Source organism: Triturus cristatus, chromosome 1_2, assembly GCF_964204655.1.
Source record: "Triturus cristatus chromosome 1_2, aTriCri1.1, whole genome shotgun sequence".
Lineage (NCBI taxonomy): Eukaryota > Metazoa > Chordata > Amphibia > Caudata > Salamandridae > Triturus > Triturus cristatus.
The window spans coordinates 556,898,271-556,910,328 of NC_140580.1; the positions used below are offsets into that span (position 1 = coordinate 556,898,271).

General features: G+C 47.2%; 1 protein-coding gene across 1 annotated transcript in view; it reads right to left on the reverse strand.

The window, feature by feature from the left end:
- LOC146867620 (caveolae-associated protein 2-like) overlaps window positions 1–12,058 on the reverse strand; it is a 35,139-nt gene that overhangs the window by 22,339 nt on the left and 742 nt on the right. The window lies entirely within an intron of this gene.

The following is a 12,058-nucleotide window of genomic DNA, read 5'->3' on the forward strand; positions in this document are numbered from 1 at the left end:
CCGAGGGGGTTGGTGTTTACTTTTCTTTTCTTTCACTGACTTAAAAGTGAGAGGATTTATGTGACAATCTTGTGGTAAAAGGCTTTTTCTTCTAGCACACAACAAAGTTTAAATGTCTGTATTGAACTGTGCAGACATTCTTTGTAATTCTGATAGTATGGTGGAAACAAATATTTTACTACAATCAAAACAAATCAATACACTTATTGATGACATCTCTATAGATTATTGTTTGCTTGCTGTACACTTTTATCAGTAAAACTGTATGTCTGTGCAAATGGAATGGTCATTTCAATTGAAAATGTATTGTCTATAATGGCAGTGCGCTACCACACCATGCATGCTCCACTTAACGCCACCCCACTCTACTCTGCACCACTCCAAGGCACAGCACTCTACTGTGCACCACTCCACTCTGAGTCACTGCACTTCACTCTGCACCACTCCCCTCTACACCACTGCACTCTACACCAATTCACTCCACACCCTTTATCCTACTGTGCACCACTCTACTTTATGCTAATGCACTCTACATCACTCTGCACCACTGCACCCTTTGCCACTGCACTCTACACTACTCCACTCTAGGCCACTCCACACTACTCTGCACCACTCCCCTCTGCGACACTCCACTCTAATCTGCACCACTCTACTCTACACCACTCCATGCCACACTACTCTGAAACACTGCACGCTACCCAATACACTCTATGCCAATGCACTCTACTCTGTTACACTCCACTCTGTCAGTGCACTCTACGCTAGTCCACTCTACACCACTCTAATCTACTCTGCACCCCTACACTCTATGCCATTCTACTCTACACCTCTGCACTCTACCCTGCACCACTCCACTCTACCCTGCACCACTCCACACTACGCCACTTCACTCTACTCTAAAACAGTCCACTCTACGCAACTGCACTCTCTGCCACTCCACTCCACTCTGCGCCACTTGACCCTACGCAATGCCTCTCCACTCATTGCATTGTACACCACTCTACTCGATTCTGCACCACTCTACTCTATGCCACTGCACTCTACGCCACTCTACTCTAAACCACTGCACTCTATATCCAATGCACTCCACACCACTCTACTCAAAACCAATTGCACTCTATGCCACTACACTCTACGTCAATCTACTCACCACCACTGCACATAATGCCACTATATTCTACTCTGCAACACTACACTTTACGCCACTCTACTCTACAGCATTGCACTCTACGTCACTACATTCTACACCACTCTATTTTACTATACACCACTGTACTCTATGCCACTACACTCTGCACCACTGTAAACCACTGCACTCTACAACAATCAACTCTGCAACACTTCACTCTCTGCCAGTGAACTCTATGCCACTCTACTCTGCTCCTCTGCACTCAGTACGATTGAACTCTACGCCACTGCACTCTACTCTGCACCACTCTACTGTATGGCACTCAGCTGCACTCTTCACCAATACACTCTACGCCACTCTACTATACATCACTCTATGCCACTGTACTCTATGCCTCTGCACTCTGCAGCACTTCACTCTACGCCACTGAACTCTGCACCACTCTACTCTATGCCATTACACTCTATGCCACTGCACCACACACCACTGCACTCTACGCCACTGTACTCTACAACACTGCACTCTATGCCACTCTACTCTGCACCGCTCTATGCCACTGTACTCTACTCTGTACCACAGAGTACCACTGCACTCTATGCCACTGCACTCTACTCCACTGCATTGTATACCACTGTAGTCTACTCTGCACCACTGCACTCTACACCAATGCGCTGTATCCAGGGCCGGAATGGGAACCAAAACCGGCTCTGGCAAAGTGCTCGGCCAGCCCCCCAGGGGGTTGGGGGTGCGGCCGAGCTCCTTGCCAGGGCCGGTTTTCAGCCGATTTTGTTACAGCTGCTATGCTGCAAAAACGGCCCTGTAACAAAAACGTCCCCAGGGGCCCAAAACCGGCCCCCACCCTTGCAGCCCACCGGGGGATTTCCCGGTGCCCGCTACGGCCAGTCTGGCCCTGTCTGTACCCCAATGCACTCTAGGCCACTCCAGTCTGCTCTGAATCATTCTAATCTATGCCACTGCATTCTACAATGCTGCAACACTCCACTCAATGACCCTCCACTCTACAAAACTCTATGACAGCTTATACCACTCTATAGTCCTCCACGCACCCCAAACCACTCTCCTGTATGCCTAAAACATTTAGCAATGCTGAATAGCATCCACCCTGGTGTACAACATGACTAAAAGACATTGGCAAAGTCAATAGTTCTTGCATCGGCTTGTCAGTGCTAGTTTTCTGTGGAAGTGAGCCTTTTCTGGCCAAGTGCAGTGTTAAAAGTAACCAGCACAGGCAAATTCCATCCCCACCCTCTCCTCTCCTTGGAGCAGGCCTTATTATTGGCTAATGGCTAATGTGTGGGTACGCCTTTGTCCTTCAGCTGTTGAGTAAAGTAGTTAACCTGGTCCAGCAGTGGGAACAGAGGCCTGCAATCCTATTAAAAGCCGAGTCAGAGAAATGTGATACATTTTGAAGTGTCACAAGCAGTGCAGCTATAACAAATGCTACATTGTATCTGCACTTAGGGTTAATTTTTACCATGTGACCATTGCATCGTGCTAGTTGCTAGGTTTCATGATGGTGAAGGTGTAGTTTGGTGCAGATTTTGCCTACAGTATATAGTATAGTCAAGCACACACACTTTTCAGTAATTAATAAAGATAAAACTCCTCGCATTAATAGTGCCACTCACAATAGGCCTACACTAGGTCAGCACCTATCCCTGAAGGGTCCATTTTGAAAATGGCTACCTGTGCGCAGATTCCGGGGTGAGCTAGACGCTAGTCTCTCGTGCTCAGCCCCCACATGTGTGCGCACACGGCGTGCATATGTGCTCCCATACAACCAGACCTGAGCTTCTTACCCTAGCTGCGAAGCATCTGATAGTATAAGAACTCATCTTAAAACGCGTACATTAGAGGTTAGCACTCCCAGTCAATTAAAGCAGAGCTCAAAAATTAAAAATCCAGCTGGATTAAATGGGCGGAACCTATTTCTCTCAGAGCCATGTATTAATCCAATGTTGTACACGTTGTATAATAAATAGCAAATCATGCATGTTGAACCATTGAATGAATTCTTGAATTACGAGGTGAATGTAGAGATTAGACTGATGCGGCTTTGCAATACACTGTAATTGATGAGTGCTGAGATATCTAGTTCCATTGTACTAGGCACCTGGTGTCAACTAAATATTCAATAACATTAAAAATTAAGATCAGACAGCACATTTTAAGGAGAGGACGAAAGGCTGTATTTACAGCTGGGCATATGCAGGACATAAGGCAAGAAGTACCAGATGTAGCGGATGCCTATATTATAAATGCATCGATGTCAGCGGCGTGCTAAATACGATGGTCGGAACATCTGCTACTTTTTAGCAGATGTCCTTCTCTGCCGAAATCTAAATAAGGCTCAGACTCTCCCCAGATAAATGAATGAGTGCAAGACATGGTATGAAATGACAGAGAGACTCTGGGGCATATTATCTACAGTCCGCGATAAATATCGCAATGCGCGCTTAGCGCGATTTTAATTATCGCCGGCTATCGCTGGATTTCATCGCCGTGTCAGCAGCGTATTAGCAACGCTTAGCTGACAGGCGATGTGAAATCCTGCGATAGATTGCGATAATGAACATTAGCGTGTGGAATCCTGAGATGATTTCACAGCGCTAATGTCAAGCTTGGTAATAGGGGAGTGTAGACTTAACCTTACAATCCACCTCCCATAGGCATTAATTGCAAGACAGGTTTTATTCAGGCGATAGAATATTGCGATGATGGGAGCTTAGCGCGCTTTTTCTCATCGCTTCGCTGTTCAGGGGCGGCGTTGGTAATACCGCAATGTAGGTTTTGCGGGCATTGCACTGTTTGTCCTAGGAGGGAACGCCTACTTTGCATCTCATTAGCGATGTATATCGCTGAGATACGTGGCGTTAGTAATTCGGCTGCTAACATGCGCTGATGCATGTTAGCGCCGCCTTGGTAATGGGGCGATGGGATTATCGCTGCTTTAGCGGCTAAAAGTGCCGCTAAAGCGGCGGAACTGCCCTTGATAATATGCCCCCAGATTTCATAAAAGGTTTCCATGCGGTCCCTTAGCCAATGCATCACAATTTTGGCTAGGTTAACCATTGATTGCGATATCAGATGTATATCTTGACCTCTGACATTTTAAGAGGATTTTTGGCCTGTCATTAAGCCACATAGGACCCAGGATTTTTACGTTTTTCGACACTGACTCAACGTTTTTAAGGTACGTCAATAGGATACATTTATCTGTAATCTTTACATGTAACTAGGGGGGGGATTTGGTCTATATGTTATCTCACACAACAAATACAGTTTTAGAGGGCAGTGTACAAAACCATATGTTTGAATCCATCTTGAGACATTTTCTGTTAATCCCAGAGAGTACATTTTAGAAGCAGTCAGATGTTCTCTAAAAAAGATTGCCATTCGTGTTAAGAGATTTTAAAGATTGGCTGTAAATGTCCTTGCTTGACTAGAAGATGTGCATTATCATTAACAATATACTCATACATTCTGGAAGCTGGGAAATCAAACACATGTCACCGTGAGGTTAATCCAGTTGCAATGCCACAGTAGTATAGTACCACGAGAAACTGACGTTTCACAGTCGCTGCTTCAGCCAAGTAAAAGCTTCTCATGCAGGGGGCAGGGCTGCACACAGGAGAGCTATGACAGGTGGCTGGAGAGCTGCCAGTAGCTCACAAGCTGCTCATTGGAGAAGTCTTTTCTACAGCCTCAACGGCTGTTAGAGCCTCTGCCACTGGTGCTTCCGGTGTCGTTATGCCATTTTTTGTTATTAGTGCCTCTGGTGCTACTAGTGTTTCTGGTACTATTAGTGATCCTGGTTCTTCCAGTGCCTTTGTTGGTGTTGGTGACTCTGGTTCTTATCTTGCATCCGGTGCCCCTAGAGTCTCTAGCGCGATAAGTGCATTTGGCAATTCTAGTCCTTCTGGTGCTATGTGTGCCTATGTGTTTATTAGTGCCTCTGGCCCGTTTCCCCCATGCTAGTTTCTGCACGGTAGACATGGGTAGGGAAATGGATTGCATACATGACCAGGTAAAATGAGTGACAGTCGCCAGCCCTCAATAGGATGTTGTGTCACTGCTATGACCTAGTAGTCCATTGGCAGATGAACCACTGCGTCTGAGGCTGTTATTGGTAGAGCCAGTGCATGCGCTGCCAACAGCAACCCAGGGGTCCCCCACCTCTCAGTGGGGTGGTGGGACTGCATGTTTGGTAGAGCAGGAGGACCGCTGGTTAATGGCCTTCCTCCCTTTCTGTCTAATCCCAGATATTGCTTTTGGTTTGGAAGACTACATTCTTTATACCTTAATTGCTATTTGTTTGTTGCACAGATGCCATATGCACTTTCTCTGGAAAAAGACCAAGACTCAACGGTGGCCATTGTGTACCTTAAATGAAACCAGTTTACTTCTTCGGTCAGCCTTGTAAGAGTTGAATCACAATTCTGGTCAAGATTCTGCCACTTGCCGGCATAGCCTAGAACTTCAAATCCCTACATGTTCTTCTCAGCTGGAGATGTTGTTCGACCACAAATTCAGTATGTATTATTGGCACCAAAGCTTTGAGTAACACCTTCGGTATGTCAAATTTAATTGAGGTGCTTTTATTTGGTGGAAAACTCTCGTACCTGTTTTAAAGGGATTTATTTTGAGTGAGAACCTCTTTGACAGGGGAGGAATTTAAAAACTTGTAGATTGCCTTTGCCCTTAGCATGTGTACACCGAGCCCACAATGCAAAGGTATGTTGGCTAAAAAGCCACAAATGGTGGACGTCTGACACATAGCTTTAGTGCTAATGCACTTTTTTGCCCTATAGTGCGAGTCCATTAGGTTATAAAGGATCGCGGCCTTCGGCGTCATTCCTATACAGTCGCAGAACTCTTCAGTGACTTGCAATAGCTTTATAATGTACGGACAGGTAGTGCTTAATGCTATATGTATCTTAAAGATGTTCTATTCTCCTTAATGGATGCCCTACAGATTTTTTCAATCCTTCCGATATCTTGATTATAAATGAAAAGGCATGTCTGGTGTTGGGATATTGGATTTTAGGGTGATCACTTTTAAATTCTTTTTTTAATAACATAATATTTGCCTAGAGTCTAGCATGAAACATGATCCTGAGTGGAAAGAAGTCGGCCCAGCCTTAAGTACTGCAGCTCAGCATTTTTGTCACTTAGCACTTCCCTTGGCCAGACTCCCCTTTCTACCGTCTCCTGGCCTTCACCACGAAGAGTTTGCCAATGACAGTGAAAGCCCAAAAGGCTTGTTGTTTCACTGCTGGCAGGCCGACAGCAGAAGAAATGTCTGAGCAATGAAGATCAATCCCTTATCTCCGGCGGTGTGAATGTGGCAGGTGTGGAGAAAACAAAATCAATAGCCAAGAAAAGCTTCCATTACTGCATAAATACTCTGCTGCCCTGTGCGAGCATCTCGCGGTGAATCTGAGTGTGGGGTGAAGGCAGACTGACGTAACATAGGAGCCTAGGATTTGGGGTGAAAACAAACTGATGTAATAAAAGGAGCCTAAGGATTGGGGTGAAGACAGACTGACGTAATAGAAGGAGCATAAGATTTGGGGTGAAGACAGACTGATGTAATAGATCCTAAGATTTGGGGTGAAGGTAGACTAACGTACCAGAAGGAGCCTAAGAATTGGGGTGAAGACAGACTGACATAATAGAAGGAGCCTAAGATTTGGGGTGAAGGCAGACTGACGTAATAGAAGGAGCCTAAGATTTGGGGTAAAGACAGACTGCCGTATTAGAAGGAGCCTAAGAACTGGGGTTCAGTGGCGTAGGAAGGGAGGCATGGTGGGTGCGGGCCACCCTGGGTGTCATCTCTGAGGGGGTGACAAAATGGCAAAAATATGTGTTTTAAACTCATATTTTTGCCATTTTGTCAAGCCGGGGGTGACAAGAAATTTTACGCACCAGGTACCACCTAACCTTGCACTGCCACTGTTGGGGTGAAAATAGACTGACGTAAGAGAAGGAGCATAAGAATTGGGGTGAAGACAGACTGACGTAATGGAAGGTGCCTAAGATTTGGGGTGAAGATAGACTGACGTAATTGAAGGAGCCTAAGAATTGGGGTGAAGACAGACTGACATAATAGAACCTAAGATTTGGGTGAAGGCAGACTGACGTAATGGAAGGAGCCTAGGATTTGGAGAGAAGACAGACTGACGAAATAGAAGGGGCCGCAGAATTGGGGTAAAGGCAGACTGACATAATAGAAGGAGTCTAAGATTTGGGGTGAAGACCGACTGACGTAATAGAAGAAGCTTTAGATTTGGGGTGAAGACAGACTGACAAAAGAGAAGGCGCCTAAGATTTGGGGTGAAGACAGACTGATGTAGTAGGAGAAGCCTAGGATTCGGGGTGAAGGCAGACTGACGTAATAGAAGGAGCCTAGGATTTGGGGTGCAGACAGAATGACATAATGGAAGGAGCCTTGGATTTGGGGTGAAGACAGACTGACGTAATAGAAGGAGCCTAAGATTTGGGGTGAAGATAGACTGACGTAAGAGAAGGCACCTATCATTTGGGGTGAAGACAGCCTGAGGTAATAGAAGAAGCCTAAGATTTGGGGTGAAGACAGACTGACGGTATTGAAGGAGCCTAAGATTTGGGGTGAAGACAGACTGACGTAATGGAAGGAGCCTAAGATTTGGGGTGAAAGCAGACTGACGTAATAGATAGAGCCTAAGATTTGGGGCGAAGGCAGACCGAAGTAATAGAAGGAGCCTTTGATTTGGGGTGAAGACAGACTGACAAAAGAGAAGGCACCTAAGATTTGGGGTGAAGACAGACTGACGTAATAGCAGGAGCCCATGATTTGGGGTGAAGGCAGACTGATGTAATAGGAGAAGCCTAAGATTCGGGGTGAAGGCAGACTGACGTAATAGAAGGAGCCTAGGATTTGGGGTGAAGACAGACTGACTTAATGGAAGGAGCCTAAGATTTGGGATGAAGATAGACTGACGTAAGAGAAGGCGCCTATGATTTGGGGTGAAGACTAACGTAATAGAAGGATAGTGAAAAGTGTGATTATTACCTCACCCCAGCCATTTTCTGCAGGCGGACTTTGGCATACCAAACCTGGTGAAATTTACAAGTGAAAATGTGCAATAAATAACATTATATGCGGAATTTGGTGTGGCATGCACCGGACTTCACCTGGCCGTCGACATTTTAACGTGACCAGCAAACACTGCACGGGATTTACCTGATGCAGCGCGTATCTCAACCCCATTCTTGCACTTGCCAGCGGGATCTTTGTAATGGAGTTCATGTTTGTGGCCAGTTAATGAAAGCATGCAGAGAAGTGTCGCTGTTCGCGTATCTGTGGCCACACGCGCAGAACACGCAGGTCATGTGATGTTGGTACTTGCGCAGTCTCTAGGTAAACGTGCTGCTCTCCGAGATTCGCGCAGGAGCCCAAGCACGGCTATCTCTGGTACAGCAGGCACTGGTGCGAGGGCGCATTGTTCACCATTATGACTATCATTTGCTTCCCAGGAGGGAGGAGATCGGCCATTTTCCTGGATCGCCTTGAGGCCCAGAGCACCCGTGCTGCCCCACTTGATGGGCCTCCATGCTTATTGGAGCAGCAGAAGCCCTCCAGCTGCTATAAAATGCATATGCCTTTAACCTCTTCTGTGCCCATGACGAGATAGTCTCGTCATGGAGCACGGTCGCGCTGTGCCCATGACGAGACTATCTCGTCATGAACCCCACCCACTAATGTAACGCCCGGCACAGGAGGGGGAAAGGGCGTGGCACAGAAGGGGTTAAGAGTCATGTGGGTGGAGGGGGTGAGGACTGCTGATGGCAGCAGGCTTGCGCATTAAAACTTATGTCAACCATAGCAGCAGCAGGGCCCTCTATGGGCCTGAAAAGGCTCGAGCATGCGAATGAATTGAAGTCCATTTCTGCCACCTAAACTATGAACAGAGATGTTCTTTTATAGTTTAATGTTCATGCCTTACATGAGCAGTGAAGTTCCTGTGGCAAAATGCTGGTCAGAGACATGTCAGTGTCTACGGGATGTTGCGGGAGACGTGCATACACATTTTCACCAGGTTAAATTTGTGATTACTGCTTGCGCAAAATGCACTTTATACCCAATCGGCGATTTTGTGCGATTCTTCCCCAAAGTGTTATTTGTTTTTCATTTAAATATACCATATCCCAATATTCTACCCACCTAAACTAGTAGAGTAGAAGAAGCATAACCGAATGTGATTTTGCTCTGCAAAATATGCATTTAGGCACTGAAACAAGAAGTTAACCATGACTCAGTGCTTGAACTGGAAAAATAGAAGTGCAGGTACTCTGTAGCAGAGTACCTGCTTGTTTCTGAGAAGTGCCGGTATTCACCAATCAAAAGTTTAGCATTTCTCTTGCGATGTGCCAGTACTCTCCCTCCCAAAATAAAAAGTGCTGGTACTCCGTACCGGACAGTACCGGCCCATTTAAAGCACTGGAAAGCAAGAGATGCTGTCAGATGAAGCAACCTTGACTGCCCTTCTCCCGTACATTCAGGATCCAGCTGCAGATCTCTCCGGTGTGAATGACACTGAGTAGCCATGGCATTTAGGAGACGCAAACTTTCTTGAAAGACTGACTAGCTAGATTCCTGTTCACCGACTGCCACAACAGGATCCTTTATGATCCCATGCACTGGTCACATCCTGACATGGTTCTGTTCGGTCCCATTTTGAGAAAATCTGAATCAAAGGCTGTTTGAAATGTGTTGTTTTGTTGTGGTCTGAGCTGTAGGTCGTTTTTAGTTTTCACCTACAGCGTGTATGTGCTGTCAGAGAAAGCTATTGTAATGAAAAAAAGTTTAATTAAGAATGGGCTTAGAGCCTACCCATTACTCACCGATACTTACAATTGGTTGGCTTACACTTCACTCTGGTTTCCTTGCTTCTTATTGGTCTCACCTGCTGCTTCCTGCCAGCTGCTCACCTCCTCCTGCCATGGCTCTAGGCTCATGGTGGCCCTGTGCAAGGAGCGTAGATAGGGGGCCCCGGAAGAGGGGGTCCAGGCGGGGCGGAGCTCAGGAAGGTGTTTTAATAAAACGTCCAGAAAAAGCGTTAGATGACCAGTACCTGCGGCTGCTCCTACCCTTCCAGATTCGTCTCAGAATGATAACATTTAGGAGAAGGAGGGCATTGCGACACACGACGTGAGGGACTGGCACAGACGGCTGCAGGGCCATGACAGGGGGGCCCCAGACCCATAGCCCCCCCACACAGAAATAATCTGTAGCTCTTTGCCCGGAAACAGTAATATCGATACCATATTGAATATGGTGTCTTACGCATGGCCATGTCCGTTGCAGACACTGCATATCCGCCTCGTGACACAAGCGTTTAACTTTTGCCAACATTTGCCCCCTGTGTTTTGCCAGCAACCCTCCCCGCACACCCCTCCCCCGCCCCGGCTGCAGAGAAGACACACCCTTCCACCTTCTGTCTCCCCCGCTCCAGAACTCTTTCTGTTGCGGACTCCTCTCGGCTGGTGCACCCCCTAGTGGCGAGAATATCCCACAGCATCAAGCATATCTGTGCCCTGTTCCCACAGGACTCCTCTGTGCTCTGCATAGGTCTCCCTTTGTACTGCTGCTGCATATCTCCGTGTTCCTACAGATCCCTTTGTACTGCTGTTTGTATCTCCAGGTCACTACAGGCCCATCTGTGGTGCTGCTTGTGTCTCCGGGTGCTCACTTACATAATACTGTGCTGTTGCATACGTATGCGTCCCTATGGACTCATTTGAAATTCTTTCGTGCATGTATCTTGGTTTCCCTGCAGACGCCGTGTTACACCATATATTTCCATTTCCTTACAGACGGCTCTGTGCGGTTGCATATACTTCTGTGTCCCCACAGACCACTCTACGCGCACCAGCAGACTACAGTAAAATGATGCAGTCTTTCTTATTCCAGCGGCAGCCTTTTCTCAACAGCTGCACGCCCTTCCTTTACTGAGCACATTCAACCCCTTCTGGCAAAGCCCCGCCCCTTGGATGGTCAGAGCTGCCAACTGTACACTTTCCAATGAAAAATATTCCAGTGTTAACTCTTTGCACCTGCCTCCCTCCGGCAGAGGCACAACTTGTTCTCAAAGAGAACGAACCAGGACGATGTTAACTGTTATGTAAACTATGAGACTAATAACAAAGTTAGATTTTTGTCGAGGTGTCTGTCCCTTAGGTGCCTAACGCTTGAGTCTGGTGACCTGTCCGTGGTAAACTCTGGCACTCGCTGGGCACAGACGAGCCTGTGTGGTCTTGCAGAGCGCCTGGGCACCCCAGACTCACTTGGAGGAAAAGGGGCCCCGTGGTCTGTGTCGGAGCCTCACACGGAAGAGAATTTCCAGTGGCATGGCCTCTCTGTGGTACTCCCCTGCCCTCATATGGCGGCATATAGAGGCTCTCACTGCCTCTCTCTGGTGATGGTCTCAGCCCTCACCAAGAATAGCACTCTGATAGCCTCCTGTCCAGTGTCCGACCAACTGTCTCATTAACCTGAAACAATAGCACTTGAAGGCCTTCGGTGCTCTCTGTCATCCCCCCGAAGGAGTAGCGCTTGCAGAGTCTCGTGGCTTCTCTGCGCTGACCTCTTGCACTCACTTGGAAGAGAGGCACCTCGAGGGTGCCTCTTTGTGGTGGAGCTGAACTTTGCCATGACAAGCACTACTCAGAAGGCCTCTCATCCTGCGGAGCGTATAGCGGTCCCTGTCTTTAACCTGAAAGAGAAGCGCTTGGAAGGCCTTGTTTGCTTGTGCTGTTCACCGCCACTTGCCTGGAAGAGAGGCACTTAAAAGGTGCCACGGCCTCTTTCTGGTGGAGCTGACCTTTGCCATGAAGAACAGTACTCAGAAGGCCTCTTTAACTGCA